The sequence below is a fragment of the Microcebus murinus genome, chromosome 2 (genome assembly GCF_040939455.1).
Source record: "Microcebus murinus isolate Inina chromosome 2, M.murinus_Inina_mat1.0, whole genome shotgun sequence".
Taxonomy (NCBI): Eukaryota; Metazoa; Chordata; class Mammalia; order Primates; family Cheirogaleidae; genus Microcebus; species Microcebus murinus.
The window spans coordinates 18,127,003-18,149,795 of record NC_134105.1 but is presented as its reverse complement, the minus strand read 5'-3'; the positions used below and the strand labels follow the sequence as shown (position 1 = coordinate 18,149,795).

General features: G+C 41.2%; 1 long non-coding RNA gene across 2 annotated transcripts; it reads left to right on the top strand.

Annotated features, from left to right (window-relative positions):
- Window positions 1-19,646: 19,646 nt before the first annotated feature.
- Window positions 19,647-22,562, top strand: LOC105863579 (uncharacterized). Of its 2 annotated transcripts, none has more exons than XR_012923255.1 (3): window positions 19,647-19,918; window positions 20,451-20,594; window positions 21,755-22,562. It is a non-coding gene; the product is annotated as an uncharacterized LOC105863579 (long non-coding RNA). The 2 variants fall into 2 exon arrangements; XR_012923256.1 differs by having other exon boundaries at window positions 19,647-19,846; window positions 21,755-22,561.
- The last annotated feature ends 231 nt before the right edge of the window (window positions 22,563-22,793 follow it).

Here is a 22,793-nt window from a genome sequence, read left to right as displayed (position 1 = left end):
GTGCAGTAGTGTAATCATAGCTCACTGCAGCCTCGAGCTCCTGGCCTCAAGCGATCCTCTCATCTCAGCCTCCCAAAGTGCTGGGATGACAGGTAGGGGCCACCACACCCAGCATCTTTTAAAATGTAAGACATCATTTTAATGCAGCAATTTCACTTTTGGAAATCTTTTCTATGAAAATAAAAACACCAGCACATAAGAATATGCATGCAAAGATATTTATCATGGCACCCTTTGCAGTGGGAGGATGCTGAACTGGAAAACGATCAAGTAGCTACTCTCTCTCCATCTTTCTCTCCCTGGAGTCACATGCTTTTTTACTCCTATTTCTTTCTGTATTTCTTCTTAGAACTGCAGAGAGAGTCTATGGCCATACCACCCTGAATATGCCCAATCTTATCTGATCTCAGAAGTGAAGCAGGGATGGGCCTGGTTAGTACTTGGATGGGAGAATTTCACATGGACCAACAAGGTCACCAGACTTGAGCATCTCTGATCTTACAAATTTCAGTGCTCATCACTGTCTCAGACTAGAGTTTTTATTTTGTTCATTTACAAATCTACTATGTTACTTATTCATGTCACTTTTTATAATTTCCAGTTCTCTGCCAAATTTTTCAATTTTACCTTTGATCTCCTTGAACATAGTACACAGAGTTGTTTTTTTTGTTTTGTTTTGTTTTGTTTTTTGAGACAGAGTCTCTCTTTGTTGCCCAGGCTAGAGTGAGTGCCGTGGAGTCAGCCTAGCTCACAGCAACCTCAAACTCTTTGGCTCAAGCAATCCTGCTGCCTCAGCCTCCTGAGTAGCTGGGACTACAGGCATGTGCCACCATGCCCGGCTAATTTTTTCTATATATTTTTAGTTGGCCAATTAATTTCTTCCTCCTTATAGTAGAGACGGGGTCTCGCTCTTGCTCAGGCTGATTTCGAACTCCTGACCTCGAACGATCCTCCCGCCTCGGCCTCCCAGAGTGCTAGGATTACAGGCGTGAGCCACCGCGCCCGGTCTCACAGAGTTGTTTTATGGTCTGTGTCCAGTTATTGCAGAATACAGAGTCCCTGTGGATCTGTTTCTATTATCTGTTATTTCTCCTGCTTACTCATGGTGTCTTGTTTCCTTGTGTGCTTGGTTATCTTTGTACTGGACATTGTTTTTGGAAAAAAAAAATTTAGGCATAAAGTTACTTTTTTCCTCCAAAGTGGATTTTTATCTGCTCTTGCCACTAGCAATTAGGGGCAACTTAATATAAGTTCAGGCCTTGAGATTTTTCTGGGTCACTTAGATGATTTGCTTTCAGTCTATTGAAGAGTTAGTTTATTCCTAGTGCTTCCTTGTACCTATAATGCAGTGTTTTAAAATCCTGGGCCAAAGCAGGGGGTGACATATTAGGATTATTACCCTTTATTGGTCCTGGACTCTAACTTTTGTCCCCACAGGCTTTTAAGGCTGCCAAAAGTGCATCTTAGTTTTCCAGTTACTTCTTCCAAATCAGAAAATGCCTCAGACAAAAGTATCATGAATGCCAACCTCCTCACTCCAAATTCCTTACCTATCCAAAATCTTGTCCTCATTGATTCCTCACTATCTTCCTAGTTATGAGATGATTTTAGAGGATGCTGTTTATGCGTCATCCAGCATGATTAGCTGTATTTATTAGGACTGACTTGAATTACGTCGTCTACCATTAACAATAAAAGTCCATTCAGCTTGCTTTATTCCTGTAATCTCATTAACTCTCATTAACTCCATTCAAGGGCCCATTCCTGATTTTTGTGGCCAGGGGTACAGGGTCATTCAATATGTAGGGTATTCACAATGTATTGGCTTTGGGAAGGGCAGGTTTCTAAGAAGGAGATGTTAGTATAGGAGAAATGACTGGCATCTCTAATATATCAAGTTACTTGCTCTTCTTTAAATGTATCCTCCTATATCCTATTCCTGTGTACTTTTTCATATGCTACTCCCTGAGCCAGAATTTCTTCCCATCCTATTCACCAGGTAAACTCTTATTACTTTTCAAAGACATAGCTCAAGTATTGCTACTTCATCTCAAAAACTAACAAAAACAAAAACCCAGACACCTTTTCATCTGTATGCTCTTTATAACTTTTTTTTTTTTACAGCAGAATGTCAAGCATGTTCTTTGTAACTTGCATACACCTTTTCATAGCAGTTATTCTATCCTTCAGGATAGGATTATTTTTTCACCTATGTGACCTGAGGTTTTTGCCAGGCACATTCAATAAATATTTGTTGAATTATGAATGAATGAGAAGGAACAACACTTGATTAGTTGTATCACACAATGTCTAAGTTTCCTCAGATCTAACATTCCCTGATTCTGTGAAAATCCAACTCCAAAAAGTAACTTTACTTTGGTGGTTTGTCATTCATTGGACCTCAATGCTTTCAAAAAATTTTTTTCCTCTTCCTTCTAAGAATAAATAATATGGGTATGTTTTGAGAAAGAGTAGACAATGGTATCATTTAGAGACAATGTCCTAATGTCTTTTACTTTAGTAGGTTTGATGCTTACAGATTCCGACTCTTTTCCTTTATTTTCATGCCTGGAAGACAGGCTTCCAATGCATTAGTTGGCTATATGGCTACTTCATACTTTGCCCATCTCCTTCTCCATTCCCACAAACTCCTGTTTTTTTCCTCCGACATTTTTATCCCTTCTAACTTTCCATTTCTTCTTCCACACAAAGAACATTTATTGATCACATTACTGGTCAAGGGCAGCCAAAAACCCACACAACTTTTTATCTACACATTTCTGCAATTTCTATGAAAATCAGAGACCTTAAACATATATCAAGTTTAATAAGAAATCAAAGCAATTGCTAACAAATTCAGAGCATTCCTCAGGGAACCCTATCAATCAGTTCTAACAGTTGCACCCCAAGGAAGAGATAGCAAAATGTTAAATTCAAATGTTTAACTTTCTGGTATGTGAATTCACATAGCAGGTGCTCAATAAGTGAGTGTCTAACTTCAAGGTGTGTGTGTGTGTGTATATATATATTCTCTCTCTCTCTCATGTATATGTATTTATCTCAAAAAGATCTTCTGGTTTTAAATATATTCATAAGGTTGTGCCAGCATTACCACTACCCAATTCCAGAACATTTCATCACCCCAAAAGGAAACTCTGTGCCCATTAGCAATCATGTTCCAAACCTCCTCCCCCTAGCCTGTGATGACCACTAATTTACTTTCTGTCTCTTTGGATTTGCCTACTCTGGATATTTCATATAAATGGAATAACACAAGCTGGGCATGGTGGCTCATGCCTGTAACCCTATCACTCTGGGAGGCCGAGGTGGGAGGATCGCTCAAGGTCAGGAGTTCAAAGCCAGCCTGAGCAAGTTCGAGACCCCGTCTCTGCTAAAAATAGAAAGAAATTAATTGGCCAACTAAAAATATATAGAAAAAATTAGCTGGGCATGGTGGTGCATGCCTGTAGTCCCAGCTACTTGGGAGGCTGAGGCAGGAGGATCACTTGAGCCCAGGAGTTTGAGGTTGCTGTGAGCTAGGCTGATGCCATGGCACTCTAGCCTGGGCAACAGAGTGAGACTGTGTCTCATAAAAAAACTAAATGGAATAACACAATATGTGTTCTATTGTGACTGGTTTCTTTCACTTAGTGTAATGTTTTCAAGTTTCATCCATGTTGTAGCAGGTCTTAGTATTTAATTCCTTTTTATTGAATAATATTCCATTTTATGGATATATCACATTTTGTTTATCTGTTCATCAGTGGACAGTTGGATTGTTTCCACTTTTTTTTTTTTTTTTTTGAGACAGAGTCTCGCTTTGTTGCCCAGGCTAGAGTGAGTGCCATGGCGTCAGCCTAGCTCACAGCAACCTCAAACTCCTGGGCTCAAGCAATCCTCCTGCCTCAGCCTCCCAAGTAGCTGGGACTACAGGCATGTGGCACCATGCCCGGCTAATTTTTTTTGTGTGTGTGTGTGTGTGTGTGTGTGTGTTTTTGAGACAGAGTCTCGCTTTGTTGCCCAGGCTAGAGTGAGTGCCATGGCGTCAGCCTAGCTCACAGCAACCTCAAACTCCTGGCTCAGCCTCCCAAGTAGCTGGGACTATAGGCATTCGCCACCATGCCCGGCTAATTTTTTGTATATATATTAGTTGGCCAATTAATTTCTTTCTATTTATAGTAGAGACGGGTTCTTGCTCTTGCTCAGGCTGGTTTTGAACTCCTGACCTCGAGCAATCCGCCCGCCTAGGCCTCCCAGAGAGCTAGGATTACAGGCGTGAGCCACCGCGCCCGGCCTAATTTTTTATATATATATCAGTTGTCCAATTAATTTCTTTCTATTTATAGTAGAGACGGGGTCTCGCTCTTGCTCAGGCTGGTTTTGAACTCCTGACCTTGAGCAATCCACCCGCCTCGGCCTCCCAGAGAGCTAGGATTACAGGCGTGAGCCACCGCACCCGGCCTGTTTCCACTTTTTGACTGTTACGAATATTGATGCTATGAAAATTCATGTACAAATTTTTGTGTAAACAAGATTAATACAGAAGTATTCACTAATGCACTAATCATATATTAATTGATATATCAATATATTAATTAATATAGAAGTAGTTGAATGTGGTAAGTATCATGTTGTGGATCTTTGTTGGTTTGGCTGCCCAGCATCTATTTCTCCTTCCTCGTAGTGACAGTACATATATTCTCTTCTATGTAACCACATAAGGAAGCTGGCTCCACACCTACATTCAGGGGTAGAGCCAATTTAACTTAAGCCCTGCACATCATATTCTCATGGATCTTGATTAGATCAGTGATGAGCAGGTGACCTTAATTCAGGCCAACGAGCTATGAAAAGACTTTTGCTGGGGCTTCTGGGAAAGTTACTTCCTTGTTTTTCTGAAGTAGCTTCCTTGGGAGATATTCTCTTCTCTCTTCTATTAGAGATGAAGGAAGCACAGGTAGCCCTCCTAGAAACTACTGTAGCCATACTGACATAACTAAAGAGGAAATTTAGGAATATCAAATATTTTAGAAGGAGAAATGGAAATAAATCAGGTATTCAGTAATATCATTGAACCTCAACACTGAGGACAAAGCATTGCTTGAATTTTCAGTTGATCACTAAATTCTCTTCAAAGTTTAAGACAGTTTGAGATGATTTTTCTGTTGCTTGCAATCAAAATATTACATCAAAATATTAACAGAAACTAATATTTTTATAGCATTTTATTAAAATATAACTCTGAGCTATGTGAATTCAGTTGTAGACACATTGGATTCTGCCTCTGAGAGTCATGAAAGGCTTCATATGGAAAGTGACATTTGAATTATAACTTGCCATTTAGAAAGTATTTACTAAGTACAATGGTCTAAACAAAGTTTAGCAGATTTCTTTAACTGCACACCTTCTGAGAGCCTTTATTTATTTTTTATTTTTTCAGACAGGGTCTTGCTCTATTACCCAGGTTGGAGTACAGTGGAGGAATTAAAGGTCACTGCAGCCTGGAACTCCTGGGCTTAAGCAATCCTTCTGCTTCAGTCTCCAAGTAGCTACAGGTGCACACCACCACACTTGGCTAATTAAAAAAAAATTTTTTTTTTTTAGAGATGGGGTCTCACTACATTACCCAGGCTGATCTTGAATTCCTGGCCTCAAGAAATTGTCCCAACTCATCCTCCCAAAGTGCTGGTATTACAGGCCTTAGCCACCGTGCCCAGCCATGAGAACCTTTAGTATATTAATGTGAATTACAAATATATCCAAGAGAAGGGATATAATATACAGTGTTTACTAAATTTACTTCACCCTGAACACTTAGTAACATCTCAAGAAATACAGTTGGCTAAAGAAACACTGGTATGTACAATGTTAATGGATGGCCAGAAGAGAAGAACAAGATCATCAAGATATACTGGCTAGCTTATTAGGGAGTTTTTATGAAAATGAGAGCATTTCAAACAATTTTTTCCAGACTGGTAAATCCTGAACAAGTAGAATGGATCTAGGTAACTTCTTTTTTTGTTGTTGTTAAAAATATTTATTTAAAGAAAATACATTTGTCATATCTAGTTGCTGATTCTAGGCAGCTTCTTGACTAAGTCAAGCTCATCAGCCTAGCTCTTCAATCAAGAAGAAACCTGAGGCTGGGTGCGATGGCTCACGCCTGTAATCCTAGCTCTCTGGGAGGCCGAGGCGGGCGGATTGCTCAAGGTCAGGAGTTCAAAACCAGCCTGAGCAAGAGCGAGACCCTGTCTCTACTATAAATAGAAAGAAATTAATTGGCCAACTGATATGTATATAAAAAAAAAAATTAGCCGGGCATGGTGGCGCATGCCTGTAGTCCCAGCTACTCGGGAGGCTGAGGCAGAAGGATCGCTCTAGCCCAGGAGTGTGAGGTTGCTGTGAGCTAGGCTGACGCCACGGCACTCACTCTAGCCTGGACAACAAAGCGAGACTCTGTCTCAAAAAAAAAAAAAAAAAGAAGAAGAAACCTGAAAAGGTAGTCACCAACAGTAAGTTACTCTTTTTTTTTTTTTTTCCACACAACAGGAATTTATTTTCTCATGGTTCTAGAGGCTGGAAGTTTAAGACCAAGGTGTCAGCAGAGGCCTGGGGGTGGCTCACACCTCTAATCCTAGCACTCTAGGAGGCCAAGATGGGCGGATTGTTTGAGCTCAGGAGTTTGAGACTAGCCTGAGCAAGAGCGAGACCTCATCTCTACCAAAAATAGAAAAAATTAGCCAGACATGGTGGCGCATGCCTATAGTCCCAGCTACTTGGAAGGCTGAGGCAGGAGGATCGCTTGAGCCCAGGAGTTTGAGGTTGCTGTGAACTAGGCTGACGCCACGGCACTCTAGCCTGGGCAACAGAGTGAGACTCAGTCTCAAAAAAAGAAACAAAAAACAAAAAAAACTTCGAGAAAACTTCAAAACTCTGTCAGCAGATTTGGTTTCTTCTGATGCCTCTCTCCTTGGTTTATACATAGCCATCTTCTCTCTGTGTCTTTACATGGTCTTCCCTCTCTATTAACAGTGAATTACTCTTTAACAGTTTATCAGTAACGTTCTTTTCTGGAGTGCTGGAGCAAATTCAATAAATAAAACATAGCTTGCCCAGAAGGTTCGCCCCAGTGGGCGGAAGCTGCAAGTGCTGGACTTACCGGAAGTTGATGTGAACTTCTGGAGCCTCTGGAGTGTGTGGTCTGGAGCCCCTGTGAGGTCCTAGAGGGCGAGTTTGAGAATTACTCTTTACGAAGTGTGACTAAGTGGATATGCTAAGAAACAAGTTACAGGGAGGTTATTGAAGCAGGGAAAGCACGCCCCGCCTGGGCAGTGCACACACAAGCTACATTCCCGCCAGCGTAGTGAATGTGATCCTTCTCTGACTGCTCGTCTGTCACAGGATGTTCTGAGCACAGAAAGGTGCCTCAAGACCCCCTTGGTGTCCTTGACAATAACTGGGTGCTGGCTTTCAGAATCACAAATGGACCACCTATTCCTGTCCCCAAGCATTCATCAGCTAAAGGAGCTGGACCTTACTGGTACCATACTGAGAAGTTTCGATCCTGAGCCCTTCCAAATTCTACTAGAGAAAGTTGCAGCCACCCTGCAGGTCCTGATCTTGGAGGACTGTTGGATCACAGACTCCCAGCTGAATGTCATCCTGCCTGCCTTGAGCCACTTCCACCAGCTCATGAACTTCAATTTCTGTGGGAACCAAATCTCCAAGTCTGTCTTAAAGAACTTGTTGCGCCACACTGTTGGGCTGGAAAGGTTAAACTCAGTGGTATACCCTGTCCCCCTTGAGTGTTATGGTGGTAATTTTGACCATATCTACTGGGAGAGATTTCTCTAGCTTCGGGCTTCGCTGATGGAGATACTGAGGGATACTCAGGCCTTAAGGAAGCCCGAGGTCATTCTCTTCCGTAACCTGCCCTGCCTACCTGTGCCAGTAGGGCATCCTATGACCTGGAGCCCAGTCCATGCAGCTATGGGAGGCTTAGAAGGGAACCGTGAGAACTGTGGCAAGGATTCTAAAGAAAGAGCCAGAAATAAAGGGAACATGAGCTTAAAAACATGATAAAAATAAATAAATAAATAAATAAATAAATAAATAAATAAAACATAGCCATTAGTAAAATAAGCTAAAGTGAACATTTTTTAAATGTATTGCCCACTGTATTTATAGGGAACACTTGCCAAATAGAGAATTGAGTAATAAGCAACTGATTCCTTTATATTTGATAAGGGACCTGGTAATGCATTTGTTACATCTCAGCATCACTGTATACTATGAATGTACCCTGAAATAAACACTACATCTTTTCAGCTGTAGCTATCTAACAGGAACAATTGATAGTTGGAGAGAACTCTACAGGTTTGCAAGTGATAAAATTAGAGAACTAAGTGTTGTTTGTTACTTACTAAGACAAAATCATTAAGTCTCTAAAACCCATTTACAATTATTGACAGTAGCTCTCTTTAATACAGATGAAGAAGTCTTTCTCTTCTACTTTTTCCAAATCAGGTCTGAATGAATAACAGAATGATTAGAGCTTGAGACCAGACATACTCACATACATACCTATCTTTAATTGCCAAAGAAAACTGGACAACATTGCCATAAATTGCTTTCAAAAAAAGCTTAGTTTACATATAAAAAGATGGTGGGAGGAAAAAGATTAACTAATAAAAGAAACCCAGATTCTATTTCTAGAAAAGCTTCATGGCAGAAGGAAGAAAATAAGAAACACTGACCTTCTCTTTAAGGGTAAAGCCTCCATTGACTTCTTATATCCATCAGTCATTACAATACTTACCCAAACTCTAGGATGAAGCAATATCACCAATATCACATTCCTACTGGTAGAAAGCCAGCTTGTCTTAAAGCAGGTAAAGCATACAAAACGAATTCTTAGGCTGCAAAGATACAAATGCTGACAAAATGCAGTCTTTACAAGGAACTTCTTACCAACAGCTAAGTCTTTTTTTTCTTTTTTTCTTTTTTTCTTTGAGACAGAGTCTGGCTCTGTTGCCCGGGCAAGAGTGCCACGGCATAAGCCTAGCTCAAAGCAACCTCAAACTCCTAGCTAGGCTCAAGCAATCCTTCTGCCTCAGCCTCCCAAGTAGCTGGGACTACAGGCATGTGCCACCATGCATGGCTAATTTTTTCTATATATTTTTAGTTGTCTGGCTAATTTCTTTCTATTTTTTAGTAGAGACAGGGTCTCCCTCTTGCTCAGGTTGGTCTCGAACTCCTGAGCTCAAACAATCCTCCCACCTCGGCCTCCCAGAGTGCTAGGATATCATGCATGAGTCACGACGCTCTGACCAAGCTAAGTCTTTAGATGCAGAGAAAACAAGATATTCCTCAAAGTGCCAGATTCATATACCAAATATTCACTCTCAAGTTTTGCTACTTTTTGCTTTAGCTAAATCTCTAGCTGAACTTTCTTAAAAGTATATTAATTATAAGAAAGCAATTGCCTCTTCCCGCCCCTTTAAAAATTGCTACAATATTCTTAGGACCCAAAAATTTGTTCATTACAATAAAACTTTCACTTCCTTCATGCTAGGTTTTTCCTGATATGTTACTCTGCTCCCTAAACATGATTCACAAAGGTCTTTTCATATAAAAAATATTTTAGGAACATAGATACGGTATATCTTCAGAAGAGTCAAAGATAATTTGAGATTTTACTCTTTTGGGCTTAAAGAAAGATCATTCGTTCACTCAAAAGATAACAGTGGGGCACTCCTGTAATCCCAGCTATTCAGAAGGCTGACATGGGAGGATCTCCTTGAGCCCAGGAGTTCAAGGCCAGCCTGGGCAACAAGCAAGACCTCATCTCTAAAATAATAATAACAACCTGATTCCTTTCAATTGTTTCCACTGAGCTATGGAAATTTTTATTGTAGAGACAGATATCATCGACATCGTTTTTTCTTAAATTTGCAAAATATTCTGAAAGTATAAGATAATGCACTATATACATATACACTAGGTTGTCTTTTGTTATTTTTAAAATAAAATTATCCAGCCGAGTGCAGTAGCTCACACTATAGTACCAGCTACTCAGGAGGCTAAGGCAGGAGGATCGCTTGAGCCCTGGTGATTGAGGTTACAGTGAGCTATGATCATGCCACTGCATCTCTAGCCCAGGCAACAGAGTGAGACCTGGTCTTAAAAAATAAATAAATAAAATAAAATAATACCAGCTATTCCCACGTCATATCACCCCAGGAAGTAAAAACAGGGAATATAATTATTTCTTCACTTTTCACCAATAGCAAATATGGAAAGAGAAAGATAGAATACACAAGTTAAGACTGTTCTTTTTTTTTTTTTTATGACCTTCATAAGTGGAAAGACTGTTCTTGAATGGGGAAAAAGACAAGACTGAGGAAATAAGGAAGATCCAGGTGACTGACAAGAATTGAGAGTCAAGAAAGAGATAAGGAAAGGAAAAAGAGAGAGAATGACAGACAAAAGTCCATATAATTGAGTTGTAGAAAATGTAGGGTCCAGATAGAATGGACTACTAAGATAGAAAGACCACTGTACTGGGAGTCAGAGTAGTGCATTCTTGCCACACCTCTAAAATAATCAGCTTTGTGATGCTGTGCAGGTTATTCAATCTTTCTAAGCCATTGTATCCTCATCTGATGTATAAGGAGATTAAATAAACTGCCTCTGTTATTCTATCTTGAACTTTCTATGAATCCCTGGAAGGCTCCCAGGTGGTAGAAGCTAACATAAGATGGAAATTTGGAGGAATCTGAAGCCTAGCAAGAATCTCACAGAGATTGTCAGGAAAGAGGAACAGCCAGGGTAGGAAAAGAAAACTGAGAAGTTCAGGAGTCAAGAGCAAATGCCACAGGAACCATCTTTAAGTGTTTCCACCAATGTTGTAAGAGAAGAGAAAATCTGCCACTACCTCACAATATGAATACCACTATTAGGTTGAAACATATGAAATTGTTGATATTTGATTGTTACAAAAATGGCAACTTCATATGGTTCAACTTAATATGTTATATTATCTCATTTGGAGACAAGGAGTCCTCACACTGATGACAATTAACGATTAGCTGATTTACACAGAAAATGATAGATTTGATTTCTTAATTTTTTGAAAAAGCTGATATCACCCAGTTCACTAGTAAAACTATTAAATGGTCCCAACCATCTATTATTGTAGTTAGATTAATCTCTTCGTTTTAAGAATATAATTCTGAGATATGGTATTCTCCTTTTATCAGTATATTACCCATTTTCTACCAATTAAGGAAACTGAGTCATAGAATACCATAAATGAAAATCATACAATTATCTTTAGAGTAGATAATATTGATGAGAGCTTGAAATGGAGTGGCCAATGGAAAGAAGTTTAAACAATAATATGCTATGTCTATGGGAGACAGGGTAAAAATAATACCATATAAAAGAAACCAACCGGCCCAGGTGCTGTGGCTCACAGCTGTAATCCTAGCACTCTGGGAGGCCGAGGCAGGCAGATAGCTGTAGGTCAGGAGTTCGAGACCAGCTTGAGCAAGAGTGAGACCCCCGTCTCTATTAAAAATAGAAATAAATTAATTGGACAACTAAAAATATATAGAGAAAAAATTAGCCGGCCATGGTGGCACATGCCTGTAGTCCCAGCTACTCTGGAGGCTGAGGCAGGAGGATCAGTTGAGCCCACGAGTTTGAGGTTGCTGTAAGCTAGGCTGATGCCACAGCACTCTAGCCCAGGCAAGAGTGAGACTCTGTCTCAAAAAAAAAAAGAAAGAAAAAGAAAAAAGAAAAAAAGAAACCAAGTATGTGCAGGAAAAGGTTGGCAATAAGAAAGATATTGAACCTACAAGAGGAAAGGGATATTCCAAACTGCACAGCTCAAAAACTTCAAACCAATCCTTGCCTAATCATGAAGGAACTGAAAGAACCATTTAGTTACATTACTCTGGTTCTCTAGTAAAAGGAACTAGCTCTAAGGAACTAAGAAACTAAAAAAGAGAAGTAAAAAGGGGTGGCTCAACCTTTGCCATCCAAACACAAACACCAAAGGACTGACATCTGGAGATCTGGATTTGGGGCTCTAACTCTGCCACTAACTTGTTATGTGACCTCGGGCAAATATTCATCTTTCTTTTTCTTTTGAGACAGAGTCTAGGCTAGAGTGCTGTGGCATCAGCCTAGCTCACAGCAACCTCAAACTCCTGGGTTCAAGCCGAGCTTCTGCCTTAGTCTCCTGAGTAGCTGGGACTATGGGCATGTAGCTGGGACTACAGGCACTTGCCACCACACCTAGCTAATTTTTCCATCATTAGTAGAGATGAGGTCTCACTCTTGCTCAGGCTAGTCTCAAACTACTGATCTCAAGCCATCCTCCTGCCTCAGCCTCCCAGAGTGCTAAAATTACAGGCATGAGCCACAGCGCCTGGCCTCATCTTCTTTCAAAATCTAAATTTTCACCTATTCAGGGCCAGGTGTGGTGGCTCATGCCTATAATCCTACCCTAGCACTTTGGGAGGCCCAGGTGGGATGATGAGATGATTGCTTGAGGCTAGGAGTTCAAGACCAAACTGAGCAAAAGCGAGACCCCATCACTACAAAAAAAAAAAAGAAAGAAAAAAAGAAAAGAAAAAGAAAAATTAGCCTTGTGTCCAGGAATTTGAGGTTCCAGTGACCTATGATGACACTATTGCATTCTAGCCAGGGTGACAGAGTGAGACCCTGTCTGCCAAAAAAAAAAAAAAAAAAATAGTTTTAAATTTTCATCTCTTCAAAGATCTAAGGGAGTGGAGCAGATGTTCTAAGCAATATAATTTCAAACTAATAGAAAATTTTCAGGAGTAGTACAAGGAACTCCCATAAGTCCTTTACCCAAATTCATAACTTATTTACATTTTGCTACATTTGCTTTGTTATTCTTTCTTTACATATGTGGTTATAAACATATGCACTTTTTTTTCTGGACCATTTGAGACTAAGAGACGTCATATTCTTTTACCCCTGTGTGTATTTCTTAAGAACAAGGTCATTTTCTTATATAACCACAATATAGACATAAAAATCAGGACATTTAACATGAATAACAACATCCATCCAGATTTTGTCAGTTGTCCTACAACATTACTTAAAGTTATTTTTTTCCTGGCTCAGAATCAATTCAGGATCACACACTTGTTTACTTGTCATGTCTCCTTTGTCTCCTTTAATCTGGACCAATTCCTCAGCCTTTTCTTTTTGTTTCTTGACCTTGACATTTTTGAACAGTACAGGCCAGTTATTTTATAAAATGGCTCTCAATTTGGATTGGTCTGACATTTCCTCATGATAAGATTATTCAGTTTGTGCATTTTTGGCGGGATCACCGCTGAAGCAACCTTGTGTCCTCAGAGCTTCTTACTAGGAGACATGTAAAAGTCAGTTTGTCTTAATATTGGTGATGTTTAATGACTTGGTTAAGGTGGTGTTAATGAGGTTCCTCCGCTGTTTTTCCTTTGTCACTATTAAGTAATTTATGAAGAGATACTTTGAGTTTCTTATTCCATCATTCTATCTATATTTATTAGTTGTCATCCTATTGTAAGAAAAAGCTTTCCCTTTTCCTACATTTATATAATCATTCACATATTTATATCAATATGTACTCATGAATTTTTATACTATTCAATGATTTATAATCCATTACTATTATTATTACTTTTTTTTTTTTTTTGAGGCAGAGTCTCACCCTGTTGCCCCAGCTACAGTGCCCTGGCGTCAGCCTAGCTCACAGCAACCTCAAACTCCTGGGCTCAAGTGATCCTTCTGCCTCAGCCTCCTGAGTAGCTGCGACTACAGGCATGTGCCACCATGCCCACCTAATTTTTTCTATATACTTTTAGTTGGCCAATTAATTTCTTTCTATTTTTAGTAGAGATGGGATCTTGCTCTTGCTCAGGCTGGTTTTGAACTCCGGACCTTGAGTGATCCTCCCGCTTAGGCCTCCCAGAGTGCTAGGATTACAGGCGTAAGCCACCACGCCCAGCCTCCATTACTATTATTTATTTTGATTAAAGCAAGGGTTCTTAACCCTTTTTGTATCATGGACCCCTTTGGCAGTGTGGAGAAGCCTTTAGACTTCTTCTCAGAATAATATTTTTAAATGTATATAATAATTACAGAGACTATTATATAGGTTTACAAAGGAAATCTATTATGCTAAAGTAGTTATCAAAATATAAAAAATGTATGAATAATAATGTTTCCTTATTAACACATTAAAAACCAAGATTCAGTAGTGATAAGTGCAAACGATATCAATGTGTCTAGAATAACTGCAATGTGATATGAAATTATCTGTGATTTCTATTGGTGACAATTGTAAATACTCTACTGCTAATACTGCTGTAGTTTGTTGCCTACATTCATACTAAAAGGAGATGCTAAATTTCAATTATAAATTAGTAAAAATGAAGATGTAATTTTTTTCCCCACTCATGTTCATAGACCAAATAAAATCTATTCTGGGTGCCGGGCTAAGAGCCCCTGATATAGTTTTTTTGTGCCCTTACCTCTCTAAGGCCCTAACTTAATGCCACAAAGTACTTTTTCCATCCCAAAATTTCAATTCCCCAGTGTAAAAACTAAACAAGATTCAAAAGGACACAGACTTGAGTAAAAGAAGAAACTGCTTTCATACTCCAGAGTCCTACAGCATTAAGGCAAAGAAGAGACACCCTTGCCCCTGAAGCCTTCAATGATCAGAAGTTAGTTGTGAGTCCTTCAAGACTCAATGTAGAGAAACTGGAGCCCAAATAAGAGGAATGATTTATTTGGGATCTCACTAAGAATGGAGTCTGAGGCAGTGGCCAGAAAAGTCTTCTTTCAAAGGCTTGAAGATGAAAAAGCTTAATTTATGGGCATCTATTCAAACCATGGCTTCTACAATGACTGAAGACATGAAAGCCTTAAGATTCCCAGCTTGGGCCAGGTGTGGTAGCTCAAGCCTGTAATCCCAGCACTTTGGGATGCCAAGTGGGAGGACTGCTTGAGGCCAGGAGTTAAAGACCTCATCTCTACAAAAAATTAAAAAAAAAAAAAAAAATGGCCAGGCACGGTGGCTCCCACATGTAATCCTAGCAATTCTAGGATTCATCAGGAGTTTGAGACCAGCCTGAGAAAGAGAGCAACCTCATCTCTACCAAAAAATAGAAAATTTAACTGGGCGTGGTGCTGTGAGCCTGTAGTTCCAGCTACTCCTAGAGGCTGAGGCAGGAGGATCACTTGAGCCCAGGAGTTTGAGGTTGCAGTGAGATATGATGACACCACTGCACTCTAACCTGGGTGACAGAATGAGACGCTGTCTCAAAAAAAAATTTTTTTTTAAATGAATTCCAGTGGTACCAACAATATGGATCTGCTATATGACATAGAGGCTGATGATAAAGGAAATGTCTTGATTTTATTACAAAAAACTCACAACTTGTGTTAATTTTTCTATAGGTTTGTCTGCAATGTGATTTTTTCCCCAAGAAATTAGATAGTGCCACTGTTCTCCCAGTTCAGTAATACATAAACCAGTGTCTTGACTCTAATGTCTATGGGGTACTGTTGTAGGTTATGTATATCAATACAGTAACATACAAGAGTTCTGAAAATTAACCCTAGATTTAATAAGAAGTGATACATTTTCACATGTAATTTTTCATTTTACTTAAGAAAGTAATATTCTTGGGGTTCTTCCAATTTAACTTCTGAATTTAAATGTTAGAAATAAAATAGGATTGAGCTGAAAATCTAGTTAATTATCCTATAGCACAAACCCCATGAGAGGCATCAGTTTGCAGACCAGGATGTAACAGCAAGGTTGAAGCTGCAGTGAACTCTGGAGTCAGAAGCAGGAGCCCAGCACAAATATTTAGAGAAGCTGAAAGAAGTTAAAGCTGACCAGGCCAGGCGCAGTGGCTCATGCCTGTATCCTAGCACTCTGGGAGGCCTAGGTGGGCGGATTGCTTGAGGTCAGGAGTTTGAAACCAGCCTGAGCAAGACAGACCCCATCTCTACTATAAATAGAAATAAATTAATTGGGCAACTAATATATATACAAAAAATCAGCCAGGCATGGTGGCGCATGCCTGTAGTCCCAGCTACTCAGGAGGCGAGGCAGCAGGATTGCTTGAGCCCAGGAGTTTGAGGTTGCTGTGAGCTATGCTGATGCCATGGCACTCTAGCCTGGGCAACAAAGCAAGACTCTGTCTCAAAAACAAAAATAAAATAAGATAAAGAAAAATAAAGCTGACCAGATCACACTAGAAAGGTAAATTAGAAAAATACAGTTCAAATGCAATGTTTTCTAAATTGGTCAAAAGTATTCAGATTTAAGTTATACATCTCTTGATTGTATGAACAACATGGATTTCTTTGGATGGTGAGTGGGTTAGAGTTTTGGGTCTGTCTAACCTAAATCAAAGGGTTCAGACTCCCCTCTTCCTACTTTAGAAAGTTTGAATTCTACTGCAAACTAGATTCTACTTCTTTACCACTGGTCTTCTTTAAAATTCCTCACCAAATCTATGTATGTAGGCAAGTGTTTAAGACTATTTCATCCTTCCTGAAATAATAGCCATGTTTGTGAACACATATGCAAGGCTAAACAGTACATAATTCCTAAGGCTTTCTCATATTTCTCAGTATTTTAAATCCAGAGATCTGGCCATCTTTACAATTAAATTTCTCTTTCCTGCCATTCCTACAATCTTATTTTTTAATATTGGACTGCATCATCATTCTTATTATTCCTATTAAATCACTGCCCATTCCTGTTTCTTCTTATTTAGACATTTCTTAGCTATTCATTGTTCCCATCTCTTGATCTACATGTTCAGAACCTAAGAACTACACACAAAGAGGGAAAAAAGCATTTTGGGAGTTTAGGACTTGGAGGCTGCAGTGAGCTAAGATCGTGCCACCAAACTCCAGAGCCTGGGCAACAGCAACACCGCATCTCCAAAAAAAAAAAAGAAAGAAAGAAAGAAAAAGAAAAGATATATGTGTGTGTGTGTGTGTAATTCAAGTGATAAAATAATGGAATAGGGCCAGGCATAGTGGCTCACGCCTGTAATCCTAGCACTCTGGGAGGCTGAGGCGGGTGGACTGCTTGAGCTCAGGAGTTGGAGACCAGCCTGAGCAAAAGCAAGATCCCATCTCTACTAAAAATAAGGGGTGCGCACCTGTAGTACCAGCTACTCAGGCTGCTTGAAGCAGGGGTTGGCTTGAGCCCAGGAGTTTGAGGTTGCTGAGAGCTGTGATGACACCACTGCACTCTACCTGGGGCGACAGAGGGAGACTGTCTCAAAAAATAAAATAAAATAAAATAAAATAATGGAATAATTTAGAAACAATGAGTTTTTACTGATTTGAGCCTGTGGTGAAGAGCAGTTTTTTTCTCTATCGATAGATTGCTTTTGCTCTTTTTTTCTTTTTCAGAAAAAAGGTTTACAGAACCAATGTTCAGAAAATGTTAGCGTGCAATATTCTGTCTACTCAACAAAAACTGTCTTTTAAGAAATCTGCACTGTTTCTTGACACCATCCTTATGCTTAAAAAACATCAGTCCAATAAATGATTTAGGAATATTTGCAATAGAGAAAAATCATGATTAAAAAACCCTGTCATTTACAACTAAACAAAACTGAACAAAAACAGATCCACATTTACAATGCTTGGAATGAGACCCTCAAAACACTTAAAACTGAAATATGAAATCTCTAAATGTATAAATGTACATAAAATAGCAGGTCTCCTGTTACCTTGAATTCCTAGTTATAGCTTTTAAGTTTGTGGTACACAAAAGGTTTACAGAGGCAGTGTTTCAAGATTCTCTCTTGAATCCATCACCTCTCTTGCAAGCCTCTCCTGGTCTTGAGGTGACTTTAGTCAGAGCTGAAGCCCAAGGAAGAACTGATTTTGAGGACTGGAAGGTGGAATTCAGGATAAAACTGCGAACTGTATCAACAAAGAAGAGAAAGTTATCTTTCAAAATAAATGGTAGGAGTCTTTTCTTTTTTTTTGAGGGGGAAAATTTCATAAAAATGTTCTCAAAACCGAAAAAATGGTCTCGAGTGAGAGCAGGGATTAAAACCATTACAGAATCTAAGAGGAAGCATTGCACATTGTTTTAAAACTTTACGTTGAATGACCTGCCTAACCTCTAAAAGCCTGCGTGCCAGCTAAAATCTCTAATCGGCCCTTCTTCTATCATAGTCATCGTGACACGGTTGATTTGGGGTAAATTGCTTCTATGCTAACTGGACTGCTGTGGTTTGGCCTTAAGCGTTGAGGGTCCCAAGAGGAAAGGTTTGGGGGCGGGCTTTCCGATGTTGCCTAAATAGTACAAAGTCGAGGCTTTATCCTGCCAGCAGTGTTACCACGCTTGATTTTGGGAACGACTCAGGGAGCCTTTAAGGGTCAGCCTGTCAGAGCTCTGCCCTGCACCTTCATTTCCCCATCTGTAAAATGGAGCAGGCGGCTGCTACCCTGAGGGAGGCAGGAATCAGGATTAGAACCCACGGCCCCACCAACGTGAGAGCAGCCATCCCGTTCCAGCAGGGAGGCAGTGGCGCGCAGACGAGCGAGAACAGGGCAGTTTGCAGGAAGTGCTTCAATGTTGGGAGGGGAGACGTAGGGCGGAGGCGGGAATGTGAAAGCCGAGCTCTAGCGATGGAGTTTGTACCGAAGCTCAGGAGGGGCGGGGCGAAACTGGGGTGAAGGGGTTAGTCAGTGGATGGGCAAGACGGGCCACCTCCCCCGGAAAAGAGGGAGCTGGGTGCGGGGGAGGCTCTGAGGTGGCGGATGAGGAACGTGGGGGGAGGGGAGAAGCGAACACGCTCAGGAAAGGGGCGGGGAGCGCGCGCCTACCGCACGCATGCGCGCGCCCAGCGCCTCCAGCTCGCAGGCCTGGGCTTCTGACCGCGCGCCCAGCGCCGACGGTGCGGACGTTAGAGCCCGAGGAGCCGCACAGTCTTCCCCGCCCCGCCGGGGTCTGAGAGGGCGGCAGTGTGTCCCTCGAGGTGGCGGGTGGGCACCTGTTACCCGGTGGAGATTAAGGAAGCAGGGGAAGGGAACACGTTTCTCCAGTACGCTTTTCATTTTCGTTCCCCTCCCCGACGAAGAATGGGGCAGGACGTCCTGGGCGTGTCGGAGAAAGTCCGCTCCGGGTTTTCCCGCCCACTTTAACTCAGCGCTTCGACCGCGCGGCGCTTCACTCCACCGGGCGCGCCCGAGCCCTCCGCCGGAACTCGTTCCGCCTCCCCCACACATCCTTCTCCAGGAATGGAAAGTGGGCGCTCGAACCTCTTTCCCTGGGAACCTTCTGCCCAGGCCACCAATCCCTATCTCCCCAGAGTTCCAACTCCCCCAGTCCCTGGCAGCTCGGATTCCCCTCTAATACAGTCGCTCTGAGGGACTACTTGATGTCTCCGTGCGCTCGGTGGTGCGGCAGCGCTCTGAGCTCTTCCTGGAAACTCCCGCCTCGGGGAGCCAGGAGAGCCGGACCGGGGGGAGGGGTGCGGAGGGGACGCACACGCCTCCTGTCCCGGGGGAGGGCTGCGCGCCCCCGCCCTTCTCCCCGCGGAGGGGAGGGGGGGCGCGAGCGGGGGGAAGGGAGGGAGCGGGGCGCGGAAACGGGGGGGTGGCTTCCCGCCCCACCCCCTGCCTCCAGAACAACGGGTTCCCGCTGCTGCCCCCTGCCGCCCACAGCACCCCGCGCCCCCGCCGGGCTCCGAGAGGGGCGTCTGGGGAGCCGCTGCTGCTGGGGCCGTGGGAACCGGAGCCGAGATACACCAGAACTGACCGGTTTCCTGTTAGAAAACTTCAGTTACTTTAGAGAAGCCGGTTTCTCTAGCTTAGTGACCTCACTTCTACTTTAAACCGAGTAATGATCTTGGGGGAAGCAGTTGGTTGATAAGACGAAGAGCAACACCACGTTATTTTGCTCTGACTCAAAGGAAATTAAACAAAATACTGATTGTGAGAACTTTTAAAGGGCTACCAACAGAAGGAAGGAACTCGGGTTTTTGGAGTGATACCTTTTTTCCCCCGTATGTACACAAAGATGTACATACGAGTTTGTTACAGCGGCATATTTGCTCGTAAGCTTACTTGAGTTTGTGGTTTAAAAAACCTCGTGAACTTTTCAAAAGAGAGGCGTTTGTTTCCGAATCCAACAGAAAAAAAACAATTCGAAAGAGCTGAAAAAGTTCATTTAGAATAGCAGTCACATTTCAACATTTTCCATATTTTGCAATATTAAGCTGTGAGCATTTGTGCCAAATTTTAAGGCAAGAATTCTTACTGCCAAATTACAAATTTCTCAAGATGAGGGGTGATCAACCAAATTGCTGCCAGACCCCATAAACAGGCACTAACAGCACTGCTATAATTACACCTTATTATCTCCCTCGCAGCCTTATTTGATTCACTGCTGGATAAAATCCTCATCCTGGGTGTTACTAACTGGCCTCATGCCTCCGTTCGTCCAACGAGCAGTGTAACCCATCACCCTCTATTCCATCTCTAGTCCGTCTCTTCCCTAAATGCAACACAATCAGGTAGGTTGTTTTCACCCCAGCTTCCCTGGGGACTGAAAAATGAAGAAGATGAAAACAAACCTATCAGAATCACAAAAATTTCTTTGAAGAAAAAGATTTAGGCCAAGAAACCAAATTTGTTGTTTAACTTGAGCCCCCTAAGGGGATTTAGCATAGTGGGCTGAATGCAGTTAAACCAGCTTAATCACTTTCTTTGTTCTGGGCTCTTTGCATTTATTTAATGTTGTAATTTAACACGATTTGACATAACCTAAACTAGTTTTTATGTTAGTGTAGAGTCTACACTGTAGACCATAAAACACAACCAAACAGGAATTTCTGTGAAACCCTTGACATTTTGTAAAATTCTGTTCTAAACTGCTAGATGACCAAAACTAACAACGTGGGGGTGGGGTGGGGTGGGGTTTCGGTGCTAGGAGGTCATGTTTTAATTTTTTTTAAATCCAAAGATGATAAAAGTACAAAAATTTGGCCATGTAGACCACTTAATTCTTTTGATACGATCTGCTGGGAGCCACATTTACTCATTTTTGAAAGATTTTTTTTTTTCAATAGGGAGAAAAGGAAGAGATCATGCTGGATCTCATCTCTTGATAGTTTCTAATTCTTCTAGCCTTTACTCTCCCTCTTAAATAACAATTCTACCCTGCTCCTCACCAGCCACAGATTGAGGGGCATTCATTCACAAATGACTCTTGAGCCTCCTTCTGAATGTCTGCTTCCTTATAAAGCCAAAACCTCAATACTAATGCTTAATGAATCAAGGCTTGTGAAGATGCAGGCAGAAAACCCAAGTGCCTGGAAGAAATAATCTCTTTTCTGTTCTACCTTTAAATTCTCTTACAACATGTAAGGATTATAATAATAGCTATTCTTTAGTATGTGTGAGCCAGGCGCTGTTTGTTCTAAGCCCTTTATACGAATTAACTTCTCACAACAGGCCTAAGAAGTGGGTACAATTGTTGCCACTATTTTATAGATGATGAAATTGAGTCGCAGAGAATTAAGTAACTTGCCCAAGATCACCCAGTCTAGAAACAACTGAGCTAGGATTTGAATCCTGGCTGTTCCTGTTAGGCTTTTCATCACTCAAGCTAGTTATAAATTTAACTCAATATAGAGTATAAAGTCACCATTAATCCACCACCTTTTGTATTCAGGAAGTCCTCTATGTGACCAAGTCCTGGGCCATATTTTTCCCTCTGGAACTCCAGTAAAGTGAAATTTGTTGAGATCTACTTCGGGAAAGCATCCCCAAATCAGATTACCCTCTTGGAAGCCAGCCTCAGACTGTCAGCATATGCACTGTAAGTGCTAACCAGGACAGACAATCCAACCTCACTGGATAGTAATGTTTTACATTGCTACTTCAAATTATAAAGAAGCAAGATGGTTAAAGATGGTAAAATTCTCTGACGTTGGACAAGGTAGAAACCAGGAGGTAAAATGGGAAGAGTGACAGCAATGGAAGGAAGCTGAGAGAGAATAAATGTAACATATGTGCACATGGAGAGATCAGTATCACACTGCGAAGAATGCCGATCAAGGTCATGCAGAAGAGAAGTATGTGAGTGTGTTATGACAGAATTAGAAAAAGAGCATAAACGTGAAAACTGAGTACTGAGTACATGGCAAGGGGAGGTGGTGGGCAATGATGTTGGTTTTTTCCCATATGGACCTTCAAATAAAGTACTTTTAGGCTAGATTAATAGAAATACATCATCTGGAACATGGAAAGAAAGAGCTCCACTTTATCCTGTGTTAGACCACATCTAAGTAATGTGTTCTCTTTTAGAGGGCTATAATAAAGAGAATGACCAACCAAGATGATGAGGGGACTTGAAACCCTAACTTATGAAGAAGAGCTGAAGAATTCATGAATGATCAAAGAGCTGTCTTGAAATATCTCATGGGCTATTGTGTAAAAAAGGAATTAGACTTCCACTGAAAGGCTCCAGGGCTCTAGAACTGATGGGTAGGAACTTCAGAGACACATATTTTAGCTCAGAATGTGGAAGAAGTCATGGAAACATGAAATAGACTGCCTTAGAATGTAACAAGCTACATATCACTGGAGACATTCAAAGGGCGCATTGTCACTGGCCTATGTAATGTTTAAGGTGCCTTTCATCCTTACCCTGCCAGTCTCTTGGACACTGAAGAGGGGGAAAACAATATAGCCTACCTCATTGAGTTCTC